This window comes from Bacillus rossius, chromosome 6 (genome assembly GCF_032445375.1).
Source record: "Bacillus rossius redtenbacheri isolate Brsri chromosome 6, Brsri_v3, whole genome shotgun sequence".
Taxonomy (NCBI): Eukaryota; Metazoa; Arthropoda; class Insecta; order Phasmatodea; family Bacillidae; genus Bacillus; species Bacillus rossius.
The window spans coordinates 262,543-287,859 of NC_086334.1; the positions used below are offsets into that span (position 1 = coordinate 262,543).

The following is a 25,317-nucleotide window of genomic DNA, read 5'->3' on the forward strand; positions in this document are numbered from 1 at the left end:
GCTTTTTATTTTCAGTTGGATTTTCGTTTTTAACAATGCCACCAACCAGACGTACAAGGAATTATGGATTCATTTTTATATGGAGGATATTATAGATTCCAGTTCAAATTGAATAGGTACTCATACCTAAGATAGGTCAGCTATACAAAATAAAGTAGTGCATCATTGCTACGCTAAGGCGGTACGAAGTTCGCCGGGTCAGCTAGTAGGATATAAAAAGACAGACGCCAAATTTTAGCATTTTGTATTTCTTTTCTCTGTGTGAATAAAATAACAGTTCTTAACGTAGTTGCTAATACATACTGTACTATATTTCTTAAAAAAATACGAAAACCCCTGACATCGTCACCATAACAATGATAAATTTGCAAAATAATTAAGGCACGTCTTTTAATGCTACGAAGCACACTTTTAAGAGAAATGTTTTAAACTTATGTTGGGATTTATCTAATATCTTAAAAGCATTGTGAAACCGTTCCTTTGAGGGAAACCTTAATATACCGAACACCATATCATCCTTTAATCGAGTTAGATTTTCGCTTCTTAAGACCCATTTGTCTTCAAAATGCACTGTACACAATGCATGGTTCGGAGACACAGTCCAATTTTTCCGCTTTGTCGCTTTTTCCCAGATCTGTCGTTGATCGTCACGTTTTGGAAATCTATGAAAAAAGTAAAGAATTATACTTACAACTGAAACAACTTCTCTTTGTTAAATAGTTTTCTTAGGTTTTTCGAAAAGTTCGAAGATTAGTTACTTCCGTTTAAAAAATTTGCCACTTTTTTCTGATGCTTCAAAAGTTTTGGGAATTAATTTAGTTAACAAATGAAAAAAAAATCTTTAATACATGTGAAAAGCAACGCCATCCGGCTTGGAATTCCATCGATTTGTACAGCCATATGCGCTACAGGAAATCACCATTGTAGCCGCACACCAGCGCCACTCAAATCTCAAGGACAAGTGGGCTGGGGCTGCGTTTGCAGTAGAAATACGCTCTCTTCCTCTTTCTTTTCAACCCTTCTTCGCAACCGGCTGGCTTCGCTCTCGCCCTACACATGTCCACTCCAGATCTTCTTACATGCTCCTTGGTCAGGGCCTCCAGACGCTCCCGAAGTCCCCAGGGCGCGGCCTTGACCCAGTGCCGCCGGCAGGAAGACCTGCCCCAAGGCCGTCGGGCACCTCGGCTCCCCCCTCCCTCCCCTCCTCCATAGCGTCGTCGACCCGGCACCGAGGCGGGACGCGAGTGGCGCACTGCTTAGCATAACACCGCGGTGCTGCCATCTGTGCCGGATGGCGCGAACCATAGTTCACAAATACGAAGGAAAACTTTATAATATTACATGTTTAGTGCATGTTAATAAAATAGGCAGTGTGTTTCTAAATTTTCTGGTCGAAAATCAGGCCCAAAGGCGGGAATTAGTATTTTTTCGAGTATTTTTTTTTCGCTTTTCTCGGAGTCGTTTCATCATATAGTTCAAAATTCTGCTCTGCAAATCGAATGATTAGTTAGTCGACGTAGCTGCACCGGCAACTAATTCTAGCGGTGGATGCGGAAACTATGTGTGATGCGCATTAAGATATGCGGTTGAAAACACAATTTGCGTATATATTTATCACACTCGGCATTATTTTAAAGAATTCTACATTAAATTTCCGGTCCGATTTTCGTATTATAAGTATACTAGCTGCAGTACCCGGCGTTGCCCGGGCTGAACACAGGGTGAAGGGGACCATTTTCGAAATCAGATATAGTTAGTAATTATCTTCTTAATTTGAATGTCAAGTGCACAAAATAATTTATATCACTTTCAGATCCTGACAGACGTTGTTCTGCCAGTGTATAGTTATTTACCTGTATACATCTAAAAATTGGTGGTCTGTATGTAGTCTAGACTCTATAAAGCACTATAGAAAAAAGCTTAAAAATAAGAGATTACTAATATTGAAAAGATTCCATTATCTAGCTAATGCTCGGCATGCATTGCAATGCCTCATTCAGTTTTGTTTTGTAATGTGTTTGAAGTAGTTACACATATAAAAATCATCTATCCTTATCTCTAAATATATATTTATCTCTATCTACATCTATAAATTGTGTCATGCGTGCGTACTTATACAACAAAAACAGACGTAGTGCCGCTATATAATATAATATAAACACATTTTTTGAAACGATTTGTGCTCAAACTAATGCAAAATAGTTATACCGTCCCAGAAACCTTCACGGGCATGTGCATAACAAATCACCAAAATTTAATCGCAATCGGATGAATGGTATAGGAACGCATACGGCACAAACAAACGAAAATTAAAGACATGACAAACGCATCAAAAGATGGTGCGTTTAAAATTCAAGGCAACTCTATCTATTGACGAAGTTAAGAACCAAACTGTTATTAGCACCTTTACTTTGCTAGCCGCTGCGAGCTCCACTAAGCGGGCTGGTCTCACCAAGGAGAAAAATATGAATTTGCCATGTGTATGATCGTGAGGCAGACATAGAGAAATGACACTTACTCACTATTTGTATGTCTATGACCTATGATTTTTTCTGTTATAAAATGAAATTATCACTTTTTCACTCCCTTAGGGATGGAATTTCATATTAATATGTGGTCTATGTGTTAATCCAGGTAATGAGCTCGCTGTAGGCGGGGAAAGTTTATCAAGTGTTAATTGATCAGCTATCGACCGGGGTTGAAAAATATAAAATTCTATTAAAAATTAGGGGTTGGTGATAGAAGGGTGAAAATTTGGGGTTGTATGTATTTTTTAATGCTGCATTATAAAAAAATTTAAAAAAATGTTGTCCAAAAATTTAAAAAAAAATGTTTGGGGTGGACAACCCTTATCACTTAGGGGTATGAAAAATAGATAGTAGCCGATTCTCAGACCTACTGAATATGCAAACAAAATTTGATAAAAAGCATTCAAGCCGTTTCGAAGGAGTATGGTAACTAACACTGTGACACGAGAATTTTATATATAAGATTGGCAACACGAGAACACATGACTTGTTAACCACAAAGGAACTGGTTCAAACCTCGTCCCTGATTTTTTTTTTACTTTTTTAATAACATTATAATATATACATATATAATGGATGTTGTTATATATGACGTAGATAAACTCCGACAACGTTTGACCGATCACCATAAAATTTGGCACCTCTGAGTGTTTTATTTAAGGAGAAGGTTTCTTTTTACTAACCATTTTCCTATATCTCGCCACTAGATGGCAGCAACTTCTACACCGTTCAACCGATCGCCATGTTAATTGGTATATTGCGATTTTTACTGTCCTTAATCCTCAATAAACAAAAATGGTGATTGGGAATGTAATAAAATTACAAATAAACCATGTGTGTGTGGGTGTGTGTGTAAACAGATAAACACTAGCAGGACGTCTGTCGGGGTCTGCTAGTATTATATATAAGGTTAAAGTTGGTTGGTAGGAAGTATTTACAGACTAATTTCAGTCATTTAAGCAAAAACAAATAGATATACAAACATATAGGCCTAACACATGTTTGAAAATGTTTCAGGTTAATATTTTAGTAATGCCACAGTAACCACTCGGAGTCACGATCCTCGTGAATGCCACAGCGGCCAGGGCAGGGGCATCTCAGGTTGTTCGCGTAGGAAGAAACAAGGAAGAGATCCGTCCAGACTCGCGCCGCTGGACTGGTGTAACTCCTCCCTTTCTCCGTGACGGCCTCGCCGTGTAATTGGCAGTTCCGTCCGCTGGAGGCGCCAGCTGTTCCGTGGGCCGACCACGTCTAGGATAACATATCTGGTCCGCCTGAGATTCACTCACCCCCGTCCTGCCACGAACTGCCGCTCGCTCGTGCAACTTCGCGTTCGAAATTTAAGCAAATACTTTTTCACGGTTTCCAACCGACCTTTCGTTTTAGTTACAATCACGTAGACGTGAAAAAACAAAACATAATCCCATCATCAAGCAATAGAGCTTCAGACTTGGGTCAACTATCTTGATTTAACACTATTTTCTAAGCCCTTTACAGACACTAACTTTATACATTTTTATCCACCAAGGGTCAATTTTCGTTTGGATTGGTATAATGACTGGTTACACTCTATTTAGGCTCTTCATCTATTTGGCAGAGAGGTCAATATACATACCACTGACAAAATTCAGAAAATTTTTTACGATAGTGAATATAGCCAGCATCTTACTGAAGCAAGTTCAAGAAACAACGAAAGTCTGTACTGAGGATGGCTGCTCCGGAATCATAAACCAGGTCATATTGAATGCGAGTACGAAGTTACTTTCCACGCACACAAGAGCGATACCTCTGTTTAGTGTAGTCACCCATTACAGTTCCTGCTCCCGCCACTGACGTGATAAGCCCTGCTGAAACTAGTTCCTTGAGTCTGCAGGTTCGTGCGGAGGTTTCTTCAACACCCGAACAGGCAGTTTATCTCTAGAAGCCCAAGTCCACGAACAGGGACTTTTCTGGGCGCGCTGGGACCAAAGAGAGTGAGAAAGAGAGAGAAAGAGATATAGAGAGATAAATAGAGAGAGAAAGAAAAATAGGAAGATAGAGATCTCTGAGTTTCTAGGTTCCCCAAGGAAAAAAAAAAACATTTTTGTGCCACCACAAAATAATTTTGTTATTATATACCCTGCGAAATAATCTGTATTGAGGGCAATGAAAAATTACGTCCCCTAAGTTACTTGTAAGTGGCAGGAATATTTTTGTCACTAATGAATAGTTACAATGGTTTTAAAATTATTTTTCTGCTATCAAAAAAAGCGTGATAGTTATTGACAAAAACATTTTTTTTTTTGGTGACCTCAAAACTGTTTTTTTTCTCTCTCTCAGTATTGTATTGGCTGGCCATGTTTTCCATGAACCACTCCAAGAAAATGCTTCGATGGTTCTTTACGGTTAGAAGTTTTTTATTCTTGAACACCCTCCCTCCCTTTTTTCCCCCCAATTATGTTACAAGCTGTGTGATGGTGTTAAAAATGTTAAACGACGCACGATGTTATGCGTTGCTTCAAATGTATGCCTCTTACTTTTTTGTGTTAGTAAGTTTTGGATTTTTGCGTGTTTCCGTACTCGGCAAGATCTAACCTCGTGAAAAAAAGGCATAGTTTGGTTGAAAGTGTAAGGCATCATTCAGTCTGTCTTAACAGGCTGTTTCTAGGAAGTGGTCACGTTTCTTTATGCTTGTCTGCTTTCGTTTTCTTTCGTTTATTACGTCACCGGCGCCAGCTGCTGTGCCTAAATCGTGGCTTCCATCCACGGAGAAACCTTTGCAGGGCAGGAAGCCTAGCCTGGTGTATAACTATCTTGTCTTTTGAACAACCAGGCACCATCACTGCCATTTGTAAAACTTGTAAATTGTGTGGCTCCAGCTATTTTTTATTCTACTGTCGTCAACAAGACGTGAACACAATTATGGAGAGTTTGGGTGAATAATTGGCCGTGACGTTTTGTTAAGAAGAGGGCAACGGTCGCATCGTACATGAATGACGAGAATGGAACTACAATAATATAATCTGAACGACTTGACGGATCTGTGGGCGGCCCGCGTCCTTCTCATAATGTCATAGACACATTGTCGCACGGAAAACAACCCTATGTATAATTACGATGTCCGACGTCCGAATCTACTGATTTATGAAGTAGTCACTAGAGCTCAATAAATATAGAGTGCCAGGTGTTTTTTATTTGTATTATTTGTTTGTTTGTTTGTTTGTTTGTTTATCGTTTTCGAGCATTTTAAGCGAGTACGTAGCTAAGTTTTGAATATTCATTCGTTCTTAACACTTTGCTTAACCATACTCATTTCATGATGGCATATTTACCGTTCTTCCTAGCGATTTGCTTTCAAGATTTGAAACAAAATTCTAGCATTTGCCTTTATGTAACTATTCATTAATTATTTATTTATTTTCCCACGTACAGTTCAGCCGAGGGCCAGTTTTTAACAAATACATGCCTTTCTAGACCTAAATTAAAATGTTTCTATCGTTGAAAATTGATGTTATAATTGCATTGCGATATATATATATATATATATATATATATATGTGTGTGTGTGTGTGTGTGTGTGTGTGTGTGTGTGTACGTTGCCGGGAATATTCACCATAAATGTTTAAGATTATCTATTTTACAATACTCAACAACTGAAACACTATGTTAAAGCGCTTTATTTTTTGTTTCATAACTTAAAAACTGCATAGTCGCAAAGTGTGAGTGTTGAAAATCATAACTTCAGTTTCAATTGCAAAAAATACACTTTTGCACTCGGTTGCACATGTTCACATGGCAGCCATGGTTATTTCATTGCTACCAATATAATTCAACATTGTCGAAAATGTTTTTCCAAAGTACATTTTGCAATTATACTCAATCCTGAACTAAGAATGTTTGTAAAATTACATTTTTTTATAAAAATTTAAAAGTTAATTTTGATGTTGGCCTTTCTCAATCGCACAATTTTCTAGCGGCTGTATTCCGCTGTATCCCAGCCTCCTTGGTTGGCACGCGGCCTTGGCGCCGGTGACGTCAGCACGACGTAACAGCTGCGCACGCGCCGCGCATCGCACGGCGGCCAGGCCGGAAGAAAGTCCAGGGCGGGGAAAAGTGGTCGCGCGGAGAAAGTGAAGACCCGCCATCGCCGCGGACTGGAATGCGCTGGCCGTTGGCCGCGGCTACTGGCCGTCCCGAACACGTTCGCCCAGATCGCGAGGATAGGAGTCTGTCACAGAGGCTTCATGCTACCGAACCTCTTGACATATTCGATTCGGTGCTCATAAGCGAGTCAGGCCGGGATATTGGGACCGAGGCCACGAAACCTCGTCACATAAACGCGCACAGGAAAAAAATTCTTTAATTTTACTAAAGATTCCTTTGGAAACCAGTTGCCAAGAAATAATAATACTACAAAAAATATATAAGTATTTTAACTTTGTGCAAAACATGGCTATGGTTGTATTTGCATCTATGAAATACGTTTTTTCGAGACAATACTAGGTACAGGGATTACACAAAGCATAAATGCCCGGGTAAATTACAGAATCCAGTGTTACTGCGAACACTATTTTGTAGCGATACAGTTGTTTTCATATAAAATTACAAATTTCACAAATATCTGTAATTTTACACGAATATTTCTGGTCCGTTTACAAAAAAAAAAATACTTTGCGGGCTATCGAAGACACTACGCCATAAAAGAAGATATAAGGGTAAAGGACTATCCTCCCTCTTATTTCTGCCTTTTTCTGATCGCAACTTGCACACGATAAAATGACAGGAAGATATCCATCCATTACCGCTTCCATTCACAAGCATCCTTTTGGCTAGCGATACAATGTGACTTTACTTAATGTATAGGTATTTTAATGATTTTCCTTCTAATAGTTAATGTTTTTGCACATCATTTTAAATAAATTCATGTTATGAAATGCTTACTGGGAAATACGTATTTTGCCTACATATCCAAATTGTTTTTAATTAATATTGGGATCGTAGAAAAGGGAAACGGTCATAAAATTATTATCTACTGATACCACCTATTGCATGTTGATGAAACTATGTCAGAAACTATACTTACTGGTAATTATCTGATGCGAATTGTGCGTCACCTATTGCATGTTATCTCATTTATCTCATCTTCCTCGTTTTTTGAAGTGCAAAATTGCATAGAAATAGGATGAACGAATTGTTAACAATAAAAGGTGAAATATATTCAAGAAAATAATTGAATTCGGCTATAAGGGTTGGGTTTATCGTAATTTTACCTAGACAGTGACCTTCCTCGTGTTTCAAAGGTCAAGTATACAAAATTTCATCGAGATCGGATGAACGATATGGCAGCGCATATAATACGAACAAACAAACAAACATTGATTTTTATATATCAGCATAGAACGATATTTAGAAATATAGAGAAATATTGATATACAGTGAGATATAGATGTATGGACATATAGTGAGATATAGAGAATGATAGTTTGAGAGAGATTGAGTTTTATAGAGTGATGAATAGAAATAGATTTAGAGATATTAATAGATATATAGATACATAGTTACAGAGAGAGAAAGAAATATATAGATAAAAATACTTTGAATGTGTGTACAAACGTAAAAAAAAATTAAAGAGGCATTGCAGCGCATGCGGGGCATTAGCTAGTTATATATGTTAATTGTGACCGTGATATCTCGATGCATATAATTATTTTAAAATTAATTAATACTTCGAACCGTAAACTACAATCTCACTGGTTGCCGTTTGTTACGTTTCCACGCATTGTGTGAGCAGCAGACGCGGTAGTGACATGTCCCGGGAGATCCGTCTCCGTTTCCGTGCCATTGAAGGACGGGCCCAAAGCGATGCGACGAGGTGTTTCCACGCACGACGTGCAGCCTTCACATCCAGGCTACCTGTGACGTCACCGCGAGTCACTCCAAGCGCACTTAGCCGTGGCTGAAGCACTCCTGTCGGCTACACACTTCCCTGAAGGTCCTGTGTGGGCGGTCCGTGTCATCATCCCAGTGTCAGTGACGTCACATTGTCGCACGGAAAACAGTCCTGTCTACAACTGCAATTCCGATGTCCGAATATACTGATTTATAAACTAGTTACCATACCGCAGTAAATATTCAGCGCAAAAAAAATTATTTCGATTGTTTTTGTGTATTTTTTTTCATGAATTGTAAATGAGTACGCAACTAATTTTATATATTAATTTAACTTGTGAAAGTTGTGGGTGTTTAATAATATTTATTTATCCTTAAAGGCAAAAGTAAATGCTAATAAATATAATAAAGATCGCAGGCTTTCACGGCCATTGTCTGCATTTTCTTGGCTTCTGGGTGTAGGCCGAGTCAGGTAATATGTAGTCTTGCAATTACCTGGCACGGCCTACACCCAGAAGCCAAGAAAATGCTAATAAATAAATTCGAGTGTTTGGCCTTTGAACAGCGTCGGCCCTCAAACGGCCACCACTGAGCAATAATACTTGGTCATTTCTGTCCGCATTGGGTAGAGAATATGCTGGGGGCGGATCAGTAGTTTTGTTGAAGTATTTAGTTTTTAAACTGTATTTTTTAAAGATTACGATGTGTTTTTAGACACGAAACATTCGGTACAGATATTTAAAGCATTCAAAACATTTCTCCACCGTATAATGTTATGGTCACCGCCAAACCCCCATAGTTGCTCTATACAGGACGATGAGAGCTCGCTAGAAGCAGCAGCGAATCCCGCCTCACTAGCCTGTTACGTCACCGCGGCAGGAGACGTGATTGGCCTCGGGCCAGACGCATGGCTGGCCTCACGCAGCGACGCGCGTCAGCTGTTTCAGCCGCGCCTCCGGTCGGGGAACTTTGTTTGCTTACAGTTGGCTCACCTGTAACCCAGGGGGTTTTCCGGGAGGGGGTGTCGTAAAAAGAAAGGACGCAGTTGCAAAACATGAACAACAATTCAGAGATTGGGATTGGAATATTACATCTTCTTGGCCTCAGATACTGAAACTTAGAGACGCGGATAGTTAGTAAACCAGTAAGAAATGCATAGTTATATGTGTAATGCATTTTTTAAAGTTCCATTAAAAAGTTTAAAGATACCGAAAATGGATTAAACAACATAATCACCGTTGATTGACAAACCAAATAATAGCCTGGCTAATATTTTCTCCCCTGCATCGCGTATCATTCCTGCATGTAATTATTCTTATTTATATTGTTAGCACATAGCTCACTTTTTATGCTCGTAGGCTGATATAAGAAATTAGATCAGTTTAAAAGTCGAACTAAATGTAACCGTCAAGTCAAAAACATGTCTCTTATCCATACTTTAACCGGGATTAGAACTCAGGATCTTTTGCGTCAAAGTTGGATGGCGCTATGCACCTTTGCCTGTCACATATATCATTGTCAGAGGTTTAATAAATACAAACACGTGGATAATTTGAAATTCATGAATATAACAAATAATTTCATTACTGCAGCATCGACTTATAGTTAAAAAAAGGAAACTCAATTCAAATACTACGCTATTGTGAAAATAATTTTTAAAAAAGTTTAATAAATTTGTTACTAATTGTATTTTTGCTACATAAATACGAAGTAGTTATTAATCTGAACTAAACACTTTATATCTGAAATAGTATAAACTGTTTCAGATTTGTGAGGTTTGATTGGTAAACAGTTCTAACTGCTCCACTAAAGTCTTTTAGAAATCTACAATTTATTTCAGTGACTGAAGTTCGCCGATTGATCGATCTGTGATTTAAGTGTACTTTTGCACGTTGAATTGTGTCACTAACTATTCTAAGTGCCTTCAGTCGCCCATTACTTTATATTGTTTTTGCAGTGGAATCAATATCAGTCAGCAACAAATAATGAACGTAATTTTTGGTCGTGTTATTTTCTCGTACATATATCTCTGAATCGTATTTAGAGTATTCCCCGAGCCTGTCTCGAACGGAGATCGGACGTCGAGACACACACCCGAAATGCCAACACTCTCCAATAAGTTGTATTGGAAAAGTGACGCAAACTTTATCTTCTGCGCCGTCTGGGGCTCTTCCGCGGTGATAAGTCGAGCGTGGATTATAACCAGCAACGCATTTCCCCAAAGCTCATACAGTACTGGAATCGTTTTCGAGACTTGTCGAAAACACATTCTTCAATTATACATTCTAATTTCTTGCAGAAAATGGAAAACGCTATATGACAGTGGGGTGGACATAGAGAAATGTCACACAATTGCTGTTTGTATGTCTATGGCCTATGATTTTCTTTTAACCCTTGGCGATCGGTTCAACGCAAGGTCAATGACCTTGGGTTCAACCTTTGAATATATATACTGTATAGAAGTCGCGAGTGGATAGGATTTACTCTACGTTTTTCAGAAGCGTATGATGAGCATCTTGGGAACTTCACCGCTGCAGCGCGCTGCCGTAACGCCCCTGTATCGTCTTAGGTTGTTATTTACACGTTAGAGCGCAGCGCTGTCGCCCGCTGTCATTCCCCGCACCCCCACACCCATCATTCACTGCAGCTCAAGGTCGTTCAACGGGAGGGGGAAGGGGTGTTTGAAGAGTTCGACACTTGTCCGCTAGGGACCACCACAAGTCGATGCCCTAGAGATGGTGGCGATTGCGGCGGTGAATTAACCAACTACCTCAAAACCGTATTAGAAATTTTAACCTGGGCTGGCGACTTCTATACAGTATATATATTCAAAGGTTCAACGGTTTAGAAGTTGATGCGCTGCAGCGCCATCTAGTGGCGAGTTACAAAAAAAATGGATAGTATAAAAACCTCCATGAAAAAAAAAAACGCTTCGATGTGCCAACTTGCACGGAGATCGATCAAACGGTGTCTGAGTTTATCAATGTCATACATACCAACATCTTGTTTTATATATGTATATAAATATAGCTACCATTTATACCGCTACGATTTGTTTTGCTGTCCAGTTGCTAACCAGTTGAATTCAACTTTAGGACAGATTTCCACGCTATAGACTAATAACACCATCATTTTGGTACAGAAAACAAATGGTTGAAGGTTTATTTTTGTCTCCCCATAGATGTCTACAACGATGAAAACCATAAGTTATATTAATTTTAAGAGGTTGCGCATCTAACCTTCTCAATGATCAAATTTTTGACACAAATAACTTCATTTTATACTAAAGGTAAACTAATGTGAATTGAATTAATAAAGTTAATGAGGAAATAAAAATTATCAAACTTGTTATAGAATTAAAAAAATACCTCCCCGGCGGGGAATCGAACCCCGGTCTCCCGCGTGACAGGCGGGGATACTGACCACTATACTACCGAGGACACTTGATATGAAACCGAAATTATGATTTTATTACGGGATAACTATCTTATTATTAATTTATTTACTAAATTTATTAGTATGGAAAATTAAATTCGTATTTAGACCATAGTATATATTCAGATCATAATTACAATCGTAAAACAGCGTTTATTTCTGTACTACGCACTATTTGCCCGCATAGGTACTTAAAATTACGGTAGATAGCACTAATATTGCTTCGCTGGCGGCACGAACGCTCGTCGACGGTTTGTCGGCGTAATTTTGAATTTCAATGCTATTTAATTTCAAACCATATAAGTTTTAATTGCTTTTACAATACCATATCAAATAATATAATGTGAAGGTTAGTGTACATTTATGTTTATAACGTTCGCGGACAGTAACTGTAATTATGAAGGCTATTATACTGAAACTTGTTTTCCTAAGTCTTATTTATAAGGATTTATGTTCGAAAAAAGTCCAATTAATTAAATTTGTTCTGCGTAAAATAACTTTTAACATTCAACTATTTTAAGTATTACGTGTACACAAAAATGCTTGTCTGTATTTAGATCAGCTGTACCCAAGTATTCACCAAGCAATGAATGTTAGCCTCATTAGCAGAAGGGAAGATTAACTGAGCTGAACTTAGCTCTATCCGCCGGCTCTACCAGGCCGCCCGGGACAGAGAGCTTGGGACAACAACAGCCTAAGTCATTCCACGCAAAAACGGCAATTTCCAACCAATGTTTTAATATTTTTACAAGAGAATGAGCAGTCATAACGTTAGAGCAATTCCAAGGTGACCTACATACATGTGTTTACTATAAATAAAAATTAAATTTACTGTGTGGACCATCGTACAGGTAGTCCCTGTTGTTTTCATGAAGTATTTCACAAACATGATTTTTTTCGGGGCCTTTGGCCAATGGTAACGATAGAGCTGATATATAGGAACCTTCCTAAAGGTATAGACTATCAATGAAAAATTAAATTACCGAGCAAACTATCGTACCAATTGAAAGTCTATACCTTTAGGAAGGTCCCTATATATCACCTCTATCGTTACCATTGGCCAAAGGCCCAAAAAAAAAAATGGTTGTCTGTAAAGTCGGTTTACGGACGATAGTTTAACGTGACAACGTCATAACAAAACATTGATGAAATGATTGCATACTTTTATGAATAAAATTGAATCATTTTTATTTTAATAATAAAAGAATAAATACTTGAAATTATACCAGTAATCAGATTTTTAAAATGCAAGAATAATTAACCTTTATTGCCGAAATTGTTTTTGTAAGAAGCAATGAAAACCACATTAACTTTTCACTTCACTTTATAAACAGTCGACGAAACAGTTCACGTGTAGATGACTTGTAATTAATTTTAAAAACTGGCGTTTAGCTATAAAGTTTAAATATAATCATGAACAAGTTTTCATATAAATAAACTGTAATAAAATATATATCATCAATTATATGAATCACCATAATTTTTTAGTCAATTGTTACATAACCTATTATTACTGCACTCGCCGACAGATGCTACTTTTTTAAATAATAAAATAAGAAATATTTGAAATTATACTAGTAAACAGATTTTTAAAATGCAAGAATAATTAACCTTTATTGACGAAATTATTGTTGTAATAAGCAATGAAAACCACATTAACTTTTCGTTTAAATATAATTATGAACATTTTTTTAAATTTATATAAACTGTAATCAAATATCTAACATAACCTATTTATAATAATAATTTATATAAACTGTAATCAAATAGCTAACATAACCTATTATTACTGCACTCGCCGACAGATGCTACTTATTTTTTAATAATAAAAGAAGAAATACTTGAAATTATACTAGTAATCATATTTTTAAAAATGCAAGAATAATTAACCTTTATTGCCGAAATTGTTGTAATAAGCAATGAAAACCACATTAACTTTTCACTTCACTTTATAACCAGTCGAAGAAACAGTTCACGTGTAGATGTAATTTGTGTGCTGCCGCTGTCTTTCTTCTCCTCGGACATATAGGCCAATCGAGTGGAAGAGAGATAGATGCGGCGTAAGCGTACAATGAGCGTAACGGGACACAGCGTAACGGAACAATGTGCGCAACTGGACACTTTTTCGTGCGTGCAGCCGGCGTTCATCGATTTATTAGACGTTGTCACGTCAAAACCATGTTTGTGAAATACTCCATGAAAGCAACACTTTGGGGGCTTTGAGAGGCCCTGGGACTACCTGTACAATGGTTCACACAGTAAATTTAATTTTTATTTATAGTAAACACATGCATGTAGGTCACCTTGCAACTGCTCTAACGATGTGACTGTTCATTCTCTTGTAAAAATATTAAAACTAGGTCGGAAATTGCCGTATTTGCGTGGAATGACTTAGACTGTTGTTGTCCCAAGCTCTCTGTCCCGGGCGACCGGATAGAGCCGGCGGATAGAGCTAAGTTCAGCTCAGTGAAGATTCGGCCAGTGTAGGCTAATATTTGTCTATGATCTAGATAGCCGATATGCATATCTTTGTTAATTTACAATTATAAATATACCTAAGGGCAATAAAAAGGTAATAAAATAAAATTGCAGCAATGTCCAAAGAAACATGATTATTGTAGTTATTTTCATGTGTTTTTCCATGAAGGTGGAGACGTATTATAATGACGTATTATATTCCCTTGCATCAATATAATTTATTACTAGTTCCGTTTATTAAATAAGTGGTTCTTAAAAACGGTTAGTGATGAGAATGTTTTATCAGTTTTTTTTTATAAATCTCACGGAATTGTTTGTTAAAACGAAGAACCTGTTTTTAAGGGAGGGGGATTAAAAACATAGAGAGTTGGCGAGTACAATCATTGCCATGTAAATAATTAAAGTCAAATAGATAACGATACCTTTGTCCCCTTTCCAATTCGGATAGCAAAGCATTTTTTTTTTGTTATAATAGTGTTTATACGCTACTTTTTTGCTTTTGAGTTGTAATTATGTTTGTTTAAAAACAATCTCTTCATGAAAGCATATTTAAGATTCTTCCACCGAGTTATTTTTAATCTAATAAACAAACTTCTAGCATATTAGCCTTTACACAGCAACGATTTTTTTAGCTATCCGAATGCTAACCAGTTGACTTCAACTTCAGAACAGACACCAAGTACGTAGACCTATGGCCTACCTCCATGGCAACAATTCCCCGAATAACAAACTCACTGTATTTGTCTAGCTTGGTGATTTATTTAATTATTCAGTCATTTATTTACCCACGTAGAGTTCGGGCAAATCCAGTTTTCAAAAATGCGAGTATTTCATACATTTGCATTTTAAATTTTGTGTAGTATTAATTGATAAAAAAACCGAGTCTTTAAATTGGGCTTCTGGAACAATGCTCTCAATGGTAGTTTTGATTGGACTTGATTTTTGATTTGCCGGTTGTGTGAATAAAAGATTTTCTGTAAATTGCACTTCTATGTACTCTTAAATCTCTTTTGTACCTGGTGAGATGACCATGATATGGAAGTGTATTAGCTTACTGAATAGTTATTTCCGCTTATAATGAATCATAAATTTTTTTTCTCCTGCCTAGTTAGCTTGCGCATTAGCCTACTTCCCATTTCTTTTTCCATTTTGAACGTTGCAAATGTTCTGTGAATTGCTGTCTTCTATTCAAATGTCGTAGACATGAGATATGAAGTTTCTGTTTCTATTACTATAAACATTCGAGCTCAATATGTCAAGGGGAAAGAACCAGGATGTCACAGATTTTAAGTTTAAGATTGGTTGACAAAATATTTTAGAATTGTTGTGGATACTCCAGCCGATAGTATACTGTTTGCACAGTCCCTGTCTAAGAACACTACCTGTGATTGTTGAGGTAATGCCAGGACGACGCCGGAAGCTGCCAGCCGCGGGACTCGCGACGACAATGGACGACGGCTTGTGCAACGTCCTGCGACCTCATTGCGCCGGCGCCGACACGGGCTCAGAGCAGCCCAGGCCATTGTTGGCCGCCCTACCGGATACCCGCACTTGCTTCAGGAGTACCGACGCTACACGGCGCGACATCACACGTATTCTCGCGACGGCTTAACAACGTCGTTCATTTACGTTATTTCTTCATATATTCTTGAAATAAAATGGTGGTCGTGATACTCCTTCAAAGATGAATAATTAAAATAGGTCTTTTCTGTTCTCAACATAGGTACTAATCGATCTGCATTCAGCACCGTAACGACAAATAAATAATCAATTCAAATGCTTTACAAGTGAAACTTTGACTCATACTCGCGCATGCGCAGAACACTGCAGCCGCCAGACAGTCCTTCCATGTCGCCTCGTGTTTGATGGCGCCGTGTCGCGTCTGATCCCGTGTGCACTGCTTTTATGTAAACACATACTTGGAAGCCAACTGTCATCAGACAAAATGTCGCGGCGTGTCTCATTCTCTGTGTGCCGGGCCTAATGAGTCGTCGGGAGAAGGTATGCAGCGACGTAGTTGAAGTCGCTTCCCGCCTCGCCGTTGCAATACTGCAACTCTCAAAACCCGCTGCGGTGATAGTGCCTGACCAAAGGCGGATTCAGGAATTTGGTTCGGCGAAGGCTGGAGGGAGCATTTGAATTTAAGAAATGGGGGTTGTCTGTAAAGTCGGTTTACGGGCGATAATTTTACGTGATAACGTCATAAGAAAACATTGATGAAAAATTGCATACTTTTTAATTTTCAAATATTATTTACAGTTTTTGCAAATTTTTTTTAAATAATTTGTTTAAAAATAATCACGAACAATTAGTTATAGAAATAAACTGAAGTCAAATCAATGGCAATAAATTGTTAATTTGAAATGACGAAATTGGACAAATAAATCAAATGTTTTAAATTGCTGCTTTTAAAAAGCCCGCCTTCACCTGTTTGATATTAGGCTATAGAAGATTTTCTCGCACGGCGGTTGGCCGGTTCTTGCACGCTCGGCCCAGGCGGAACGTGACAATGAGTCATGCTTTTTCGCGGCGTTCATCGATTTGTAAGACGTTATCACGTCAAAAAAACTTACGTTATTATCGACACTAACACACACACATGTGGACCTACAGCAGTAGCCGCGGCTTCTCACGCAGTTGAAATTACAGGAATAATAACAACTTACCTTATCACACAAAATAATATACCTACTGATATAAGTATTGCAAATTTTTGTTGTGTAAGATCAGTGGATGTGTAAGTAAGTATACGACATTAGGTAGGAGTAATTTCGCGAATGGAACAAAGTCCCCCGGGACCGAAATGTGTAACCACGGTGCTGCCATCTGTGGCGGATGGCACGAACCAAAGCCCACAAAGCCAAATTGAAAATTTATGGTATTAATTGTTAAATGAGTTTTAACAAGATGGGCAGTGTTTCAAAGGAATATTCCTTGTCGAAAATCAAGTCCAGGTTTCGTCATTTTCCAAGTCTTTTTTAGCTTTTATCGAAGTAGTTTCATTATATATTATAAAATTTCTGTCTGCAAACAGAATGATTCGATAGTCGACGTAGCTGCTCCGGCAGAGAAGTCTAGTGGCGGGTGCGGAAACTACGGGTGATTCGCGTGAAGTTATGTAGTTGAAAACACGATTTGCGTATATATTTATCACGCTCGGCATAATTGTAATGAATTTTACGTCAAATCCCGTGTCTAAGTGTCGTATTATAAGTGTATTTGCAACATAAGAACACACGAGCGAGCACGGAAAGACCTCGGCGGGCCAGCAGCTAGGCGCGCGGGTACACGTGGGAGCGCATGCGATGCCGGGATCCCAGGGCTTAGCTGCCTCAACCGTAGTCCTAGTGCCAGTTCCTTGTTGCAAGGCAACCTTGGCCGATCTGTTGCCCCAATTCCACGCATGCACAGAACTCACCCCCCCCTCCCCTTCCCGGTTGATTTCGTCCAGATGGAGAAATTCGCGCATGCGCAGATAAACAAAAACATCCGTTTTCGTGCTGTAATTCTGCTTTTACTTTTTATGAAGTTTAATTTCCCTCAGTATTGTGCTTTACATTGTCAAGTCGACGGAAAAATAGTTGCAAGATAAACAAAACATATCCATGTTTATGGAATAAATCGATGGAAGAATATAGAAGGCAGGTTATGCAGGAAAATGCCTGGGATTTGATTTCAAGGGAATGCTATCAAACTGAGTTGAATATATTCTGAAATAATCCATAGATTTGATTTCGTCCTCACTAACAATCGCTTCATGAAATTAAGAAATTCTTAAAACACTGTTGTTTTTAAATCAAATTCATGAACCCATTTTTTTCACGTTCACATACTGTGAGAGCCAGCGTAATAATGTCATCGTCGGAATCTCACGGCACGCGTGTCTCCTTCACCGCGAACTAGACTGTCCTGTCTGGCCGCGCAGTGAACACAGCGAACATAGCGTAGCCGTCTGCGTGCCTCGGCTGGTCTGTGTCGACAGCCGCGCCCCACCACGACGCAGCCAGCCCGCGAGCACAGACAGCCCATCCCTGTGCTTGCCCGGGCAGAAGGACTCCGCCGTGGTTTGTCGTTGCCTTCCCGCGGAATGAAGGGAGGGGCAATCGAGCTTCACGGTGCTGCGATCACTGGAGTGGCGCATAAATCGCGAGAAATTCCAATTTTTGCGCTAATGTTCGTACCTGTAACTTTGCAGGGTTCCTAATCAAAAACTGCTTGTTTTGGCATTCCCTGCTATCCATTACACTTATGCCCCGCAATCTGTGAACACTCTGTGTACACAGAGCAGTAATGTTGGGGGAACCAACCCAGCGTGATGCGGGGTGGAGTGTGTTACCACTGCCCGCCAGACTCCGCCAGGGAGCGGCAGGCTCGCTCCACATCGCGTGGCCTCCGCGGGTTCAGGCGGCATTGACCCTCTTACTGCAGGGACGTCCTTCCCCGCGCCCCTGCTTCCGGGTGACGTCACGGCCCTAGGATTACCACATCGCTGATCGCAAACACGCGTACGTCTTAAAAATAATGTATCTATGTATTGTTTCTGTAAATGCATAGATATCATTACTTAAATATACTCGTACGTCACCAGGACAATGATTTTCCATGCATAGACAGTTACTCATTTCCGGGTAACAAAAAAAATATAACAGATGATAGCAAAATACTCTCATTAAATTGACTGGACATGGTCTTGTTTATTTCACCAGGAAAATGATTAACCATATTTCAATTAATGGGTAAAAGTGTTAAAGAAAACCGTGCTTATCACATACTACATACCTATTATATCCTAGTATACTTCGTTTCTGTGTACTGGGTTTTTCTGTGACGTGGCTGTTCGGTCATGGCTTTTTCCGCTTGTGCAAAGCTTTGTGAAGTTGGTGATGATGAACACTGGCCACGCCTGAGTTTGTATCGGAAGGATAATTCATCGATGGTTTGCCATTTCCCGCATTGTGGAGATGTCAGTAGATCACCATAGCCCGTTGTCTTGGCCGCTGGAAAAGAGACAACCTGGCAGGCGACAAATGCATAATACCTCCGAAAACTGAGATGTTTAACAGTGGTCGCTATTTACTCTGTACTGCAATCTAAGCGTGAGACAGACTGCAGTCTTTGATGATTTGCCGTCATTTTAAAGGACATAGAAAGTGAGGAGAGAATAAGTTAAACCAAACGCTGGAAGCAATCACTCAATGTGCGTCTTCATCAGTCACTCGTAAATCACTTGGTTGACGCCGCAGTCATCTTATTCTGAAAAAAAAATTAACCGAAGCTGACTGCTATGAGCTGTCCCTTGTCCTCCGAAACCAGCATCTGCGTGAATCACACGTCCTACTTTCCGCGTGGCTTACTGCCTGACTGGGCTGATTATCTACCTTCGTTTCAGGGCAAAACCTCGCGGCCGTATGCCATTCACTCATAACTGAACCCACTAATCCTTGGCCTGATAAGACTGTCTACTCTGTGAAATATCATTGGGATGCGAAGTGATCGCTTTTTTGACGCACATTTTTATCTTATGTCTAGATCCATTTAACATACTGCATCCGAATACTAGCCTAATGAATCCCTCTAAGGGATCCAATAGGAGGGCATCTTTGCGTTGCTTCATATTCTCACAAGGGGCGCCGATGCATCCCTACTTGCGTCCATTGAAATCGAGATTTCTAGGGATGCGACACTCGCACCCCTAATGTGTCCCTACGTCAATTAGCGTTTGAATCGTGTTTTATTTTGCTTGCATATAATATTACTTCAGATATTTGGCGTAATATTTGTTTAAAACATTATAAGTGATATCTCAAATAGAGATAAATAAAAAAACTCCAATAAAATTATTGAAATGCCTATATTATGTATTTGTATGAGTTTTTAATGCTCATTATAAGCATTTTTAATATTTTGATATTCATAACAAAATTATTATTTTGATTGCTTGCATTTATAACATTCACGCTACATACTTTTTTTTAATTGGTCCTTGTTATTTACGTTTTGCTAAATATTCGAATATATTACAACTCAGTTTGGCTATGTGCACTTTAGTACGATCAACTACCAACAGGTAGTGCTGGCAGTAAAAGTATTCGGATAATATACAGCCCTTAGACATATGTCTTTTATATTGTGGCTGCATTTTCGCTAAAACTAAAAGAGGAAAGAAAAAAATAGATTTTCTACATTAATAATTTCTTTGATCAAAAGTAAAAATTAAGAAATATTGCAAACTTACATAATACGTTTGAAAGCTTACAGTGATATTATAACTGGCCAAAAATGAATTATTGTTTTTCAATTTTGTACCTTAGGGTAATGAAGGCAACTTCACTCCTTTTGAGGGACATAAATAATTTTGGAATGTTATCCGAGAGCCAGACACATATGAATTAATTTTAAACATCTCAAAGCATTTTTTAATGTTATATTATTGGGCAGAGTAACCAATGAATGAAATATGTGGCACGTGAAGAAAAAACGAAAAATAAATCTCCTAAAAATAGTATTTAACAAGTTTTATTTTAAATCTTTGTATCTAAGAAGAATAACTATGCAACTATATATGTATTTCTAAAATATAAATAATATTTTTCAATGTTTCTGTGAAAATATCACAGATTTTTGACAATGTATGCTGATAGTTTATTCGGTCATTGTTCCTTATTTCGTATCTAATTTATATCAAAGTGTTTTAATTCATATTTTCAAAATCAAATATATTTTATTTATGGTACAATTTCACATCAAACAAATCCAAATGCTTACTTTATTATAATATTTAAAAATACAAATGGATATGTTACACAGAACAGTTGCTTCCGTGAACAATGTTGATTAAAGTTTTATATCTATTTTAAAAATCAAATATATTTAGGTAATTCTACAGCTTTGCATCACAAACACGTCCAATACCCTTTTTAGAATACAACTCGATACGCAATAATGAACAATTACAGTTCATTGTATACATGGAAGCAAAGCCGGCTAACACACGACGGTATACTTGATAATACAGGTTGTCCATAAAATAATGTTTCAGTTTAAATGGTATAACATAAAGTTTAATTTAGACTATTAAAAAAAACTCAAATTGAAGGTACACTAACTTAGTTTTCCTTACAAATGTTCGTTATGTGTACCTTTATTTATAAGGCACACATCCAAACTAAACTTCAATTCTCCCCACACTTCGGTTAACATGTCCAGAGTAATGGAAGAAATAGCCTCTTCAATTCCTTGTCTCAACTCTGTCAAATCATTAGGTAGCGGCGGAACGTAGACACGATCTTTTATAAAGCCCCAAAGGGGAAAAAAAATCACTTGGCGTTACGTCAGGTGAACGTGGAGGCCATCTCTGTCGTCTCGACCATGGGCGGATGTTTTGGTCACGTGGGGGATCACAATTAAACTTTAAATGAAACTCACGTTGGACTGAAATTACAGATTCACTCTTAGCAAACTGCAGAACACAAAACTCTTTACGCTCAGGAGTCGCCACTTTGCGTAGGTGGCGCTGCAAGCGATAAAACAACAAAGATGTACTCAACATGCGCTTATCTAAAACTGTTTGAGTTACTCTTTAATTTTGACCTTGAACCAAAACTCTAGAACGCTTACAGTTGATACTATTAACAATTTATAACTGGTGTGTTCTTCTATGGACATACTGTATACCTTCTGGGAAATTCTTTTATGGACATCTGTATATCTTTGTTGTAGGACTGTTTAAGCCAGCCGCCACTTGGCCATCACTGTCCTCGGGTCAACAACCGCCAGAAAAGAAAACTAATTTGAACGCAGTTGATGCCAGAAAGAAGAAGCGAGCTGAGGTCGCTGGAGGCCTCGACGTAACAGCTTAACGCGAAAGCGTGGCTGAGCGTAAACACGAGTGCCGTCGGACGTAATAGGAAATACAGTATGGTAATTGCTGCAATTTTCTTATTCCGCGGCTCGACGGCGGTCCTGTCCAGGGTCCCGGGACGCGAGACGAAACTCCGTGATTGGAGCTGCCATGAACGTGCGCGCCTCGTGCTGGCTGTTTGTGCAATGCGATTACTATATTTATAGGAAACAGAATACTTTCTTTAAATTATTAAAGTTACGTTTGGGACGAAAAGTATAGGGTAAATAATTAAATTAAGTTTTATTTATTAACTAACTAGCGGAAGTACCCGGCTTTGCCCTGGCTAAACCACTTTTAAAATATACGATTTTCGGAAGACCTCGCTCTCAGTTATTCATAACTGGAATCGGCAAAAACAAAACTCCAAACGGCAGGTAGAGTGAAGCCTGGTGGGTTGCACATGCCTACACATGTTTCGTTTCATTGTTTTACCTTTTAACATTTTTTACAGCGAAAAAATTAATACGTGTGTTTCCCGTGTGTATTGTAAGTGATGTACGGACATACAGGGAGCCTGTATCTTTACTATTCCTGCGTATGATTACAGAATCACCGCTTGAAGTCCCATAGAGGCACGTTATCGACGAAGTTCAGTGGCTAGCGCGCAGATGCTACACCTTACACACGTGGCTGGCATAGGAGTGGTTTTCCAGGAAAGTACTTTATTCGAGTAATATTTCTATAGGCGCATTAGAGTGAGATTTTAGTGTGCAGCGGAAATGGGAAAGATTCGCGCTCGCACCAAAGACAGAAGTTTAGCACGATGACGTGTGTAACGCGCATGCGCCCACGAGCCGAAGCCCTCGAGATGGCCGACTGAGTGTTGGAGGCGTGTGCCCAGCCCTTGTCTCCGTGTGGATCTCGAAAACAAACATCACTAGAGGCGCGACGGCTCCCGGCCTGGCTGGGAAGAAGTTAGCCCGTCACCTCCATCCGTCCGTCATCACGTGACACGCAGCCAATCTTTTGGCGTGTTTAAATCTAAAAGTTTGTTTAGATCTAAATGGTTACAATTTTTTTTGGATTATGTTTGAACACATTTTAAAGTTTGTGTTTTGAAACAAAAATCGTGTGATGGACGAACGCAGTGCTGCAAGTCGCGGGACAGCCGCGACCCTGCTCGCGCCCTCAAGTTACCCGGTCCGCGGCGCCTTGACTCTGTTTCCCGCCAAGGCGATCGACGGCGGGATCTCCTCGAGGGGGTAATGGATGCCCCCTCCCTCCATCTCCACGGCGACCCTCGACGGCCCCGTATATAATAGCCGCCCGCCGGGGACACGACAGTCCGGACCCTCCAGCCGCCCAGCGTGAGTTGCCTTCCGTCTTCGCTCCGTCGGCAAGGTAAGCGCGACGCAAGAAGACTCGTCCGTCGCGGGCAGCACTGCACTTCCTCCTCGGCCGTCCGGGTACCACGAGGTGCTCTGGAATAGTGTCGTTCAGTTAGCAGGGGACATTCTTACACAAGCGTGTACTTCGAGCTAGCAGGCTGCTGACGGAACTGGACTAGAAAAAAGGACGCCAACACATGCGATCGAAACAGAAACCGAAGGAAAGAGCCGAGGAAGCGATGGAGATCACAGTGCTGTTGACTAAGATCCGTCCGGATCGCAGAGCTTCTGCACAGTCTCATATTGGGGAGAAACCCTAATTGCCAACACTGAGACCTAGTGATTTTGCGGGAGTTTTGCACCCACCTGCTAGATAGTAGCATTCATAATATATTACTAACATAGCTAGATTGACTGTGAGAAGTAATACATAAGCTATTATCAGATAAACAAGCCAGTGAAAATTATTTCACTCTATTTTGGTAGACCCATATTTTGTGGTGTGGCAGAATTTCTTCATCTTGTACGAATTTATATAGAAAATGATTTTTCATTACAAAATGGCATAATAAGCAATTAGTCGTCAAGTACTTATTTACATCATAAACTTAACACTTAAGTAATGAACCCCCAGCGAGTTATTTTGCTAGTAGTTATGTCCCTACCCAACAGATGATGTCGCGCCAAACATGGTTTCAGTTTCCACTGCAAGAGTCATACTTCTATGTGCAGTCTTGTCACACACGGCCGAGAGAAATTACGTTTTATAGTGTTATAGCAGTCAGTGGGTCGTACGAGATGTATACAGAGGCTTTAAGATGCAAGGACCTCCAAGACAATAGTAAACTTCGATCCACGTATTTACGGCTCTACGTATTTCCGTTTTGTCGCTGCTCCTCAAGATGGACTTCCAACGGGTCTACGAGGGCGTCGATTTCGCAAACGAAATCTCGAGCGATTTTATTTTAAACACAGCCTCCAGAACCTAAGTTTCTGGTTGACTCGTGATCACGAGCATGCCGCGGCCTTGAAACTGTTGTCCGGGCTGGCTTCATAGTTTCCTTCATGACCGTTATTCAACCAGAACTATGCTCAGAGCACACCCCACCCAGGTTGCTGTTACTATAGCAGAAATATTTCAGTTTCTTGAACGTTTATCGCTAAATATGGGGTCGATCCCTACCAACTACTTGTTGGCTTCTCTATACTGAGGTCATGTCCGAGGCAATTTTGGTGTGCCCGCAGTTTCGGCATGTCTTGTTACAGACATCTTCAGGGGCGATCACCAACTGAATGTATGATGTTCTGTGGAAGACATTCAATTCGAGAAGAATTGACATGATTATTCGAGAAGAATGGACTAATTAGGATGTCTGCTTAGTAGTTGAAGCAGCATTGTCTGTGGCTATTTATTGGGTGGTGACGTTCATGATTGTGGCAAGATAAGGAATGCCAAATTACAACCATGGCCCCCCACAACAGGGAACAGTCAAGCCTTTGAGTGGCTGTAACAAAGCTGTGTCGAGTACACCACCATGGCCTCAATACAGAAGCTAAGAAGTAGTTAGTGACTCTGGCCACGATCCATACGAGGAGAGATGAGAAAATGCTAAAGGCACCTTCGGCGGGTTTTCGGACAGCAAGCAACCCGGAACCCCTACAAGGAACGGCAGTTCTGCTTCCTTCGCGGTTTGTTGCGACGGCCCGCAGGGGAAACAGGTTCGCGTGAAAGTTAAGGCCGCAGTTACACCGCTCCCCTCATCACAACGGCGCTCCA

General features: G+C 39.5%; 1 protein-coding gene and 1 non-coding gene across 2 annotated transcripts in view; one reads left to right on the forward strand and one right to left on the reverse strand.

Moving 5' to 3' along the window:
* LOC134533352 (uncharacterized) overlaps positions 1-25,317 on the forward strand; it is a 78,653-nt gene that overhangs the window by 38,020 nt on the left and 15,316 nt on the right. The gene's annotated exons all lie outside the window — the stretch shown is intronic.
* On the reverse strand, positions 11,765-11,836 carry Trnad-guc (transfer RNA aspartic acid (anticodon GUC)). The gene has a single exon. It is a non-coding gene; the product is annotated as a tRNA-Asp (tRNA).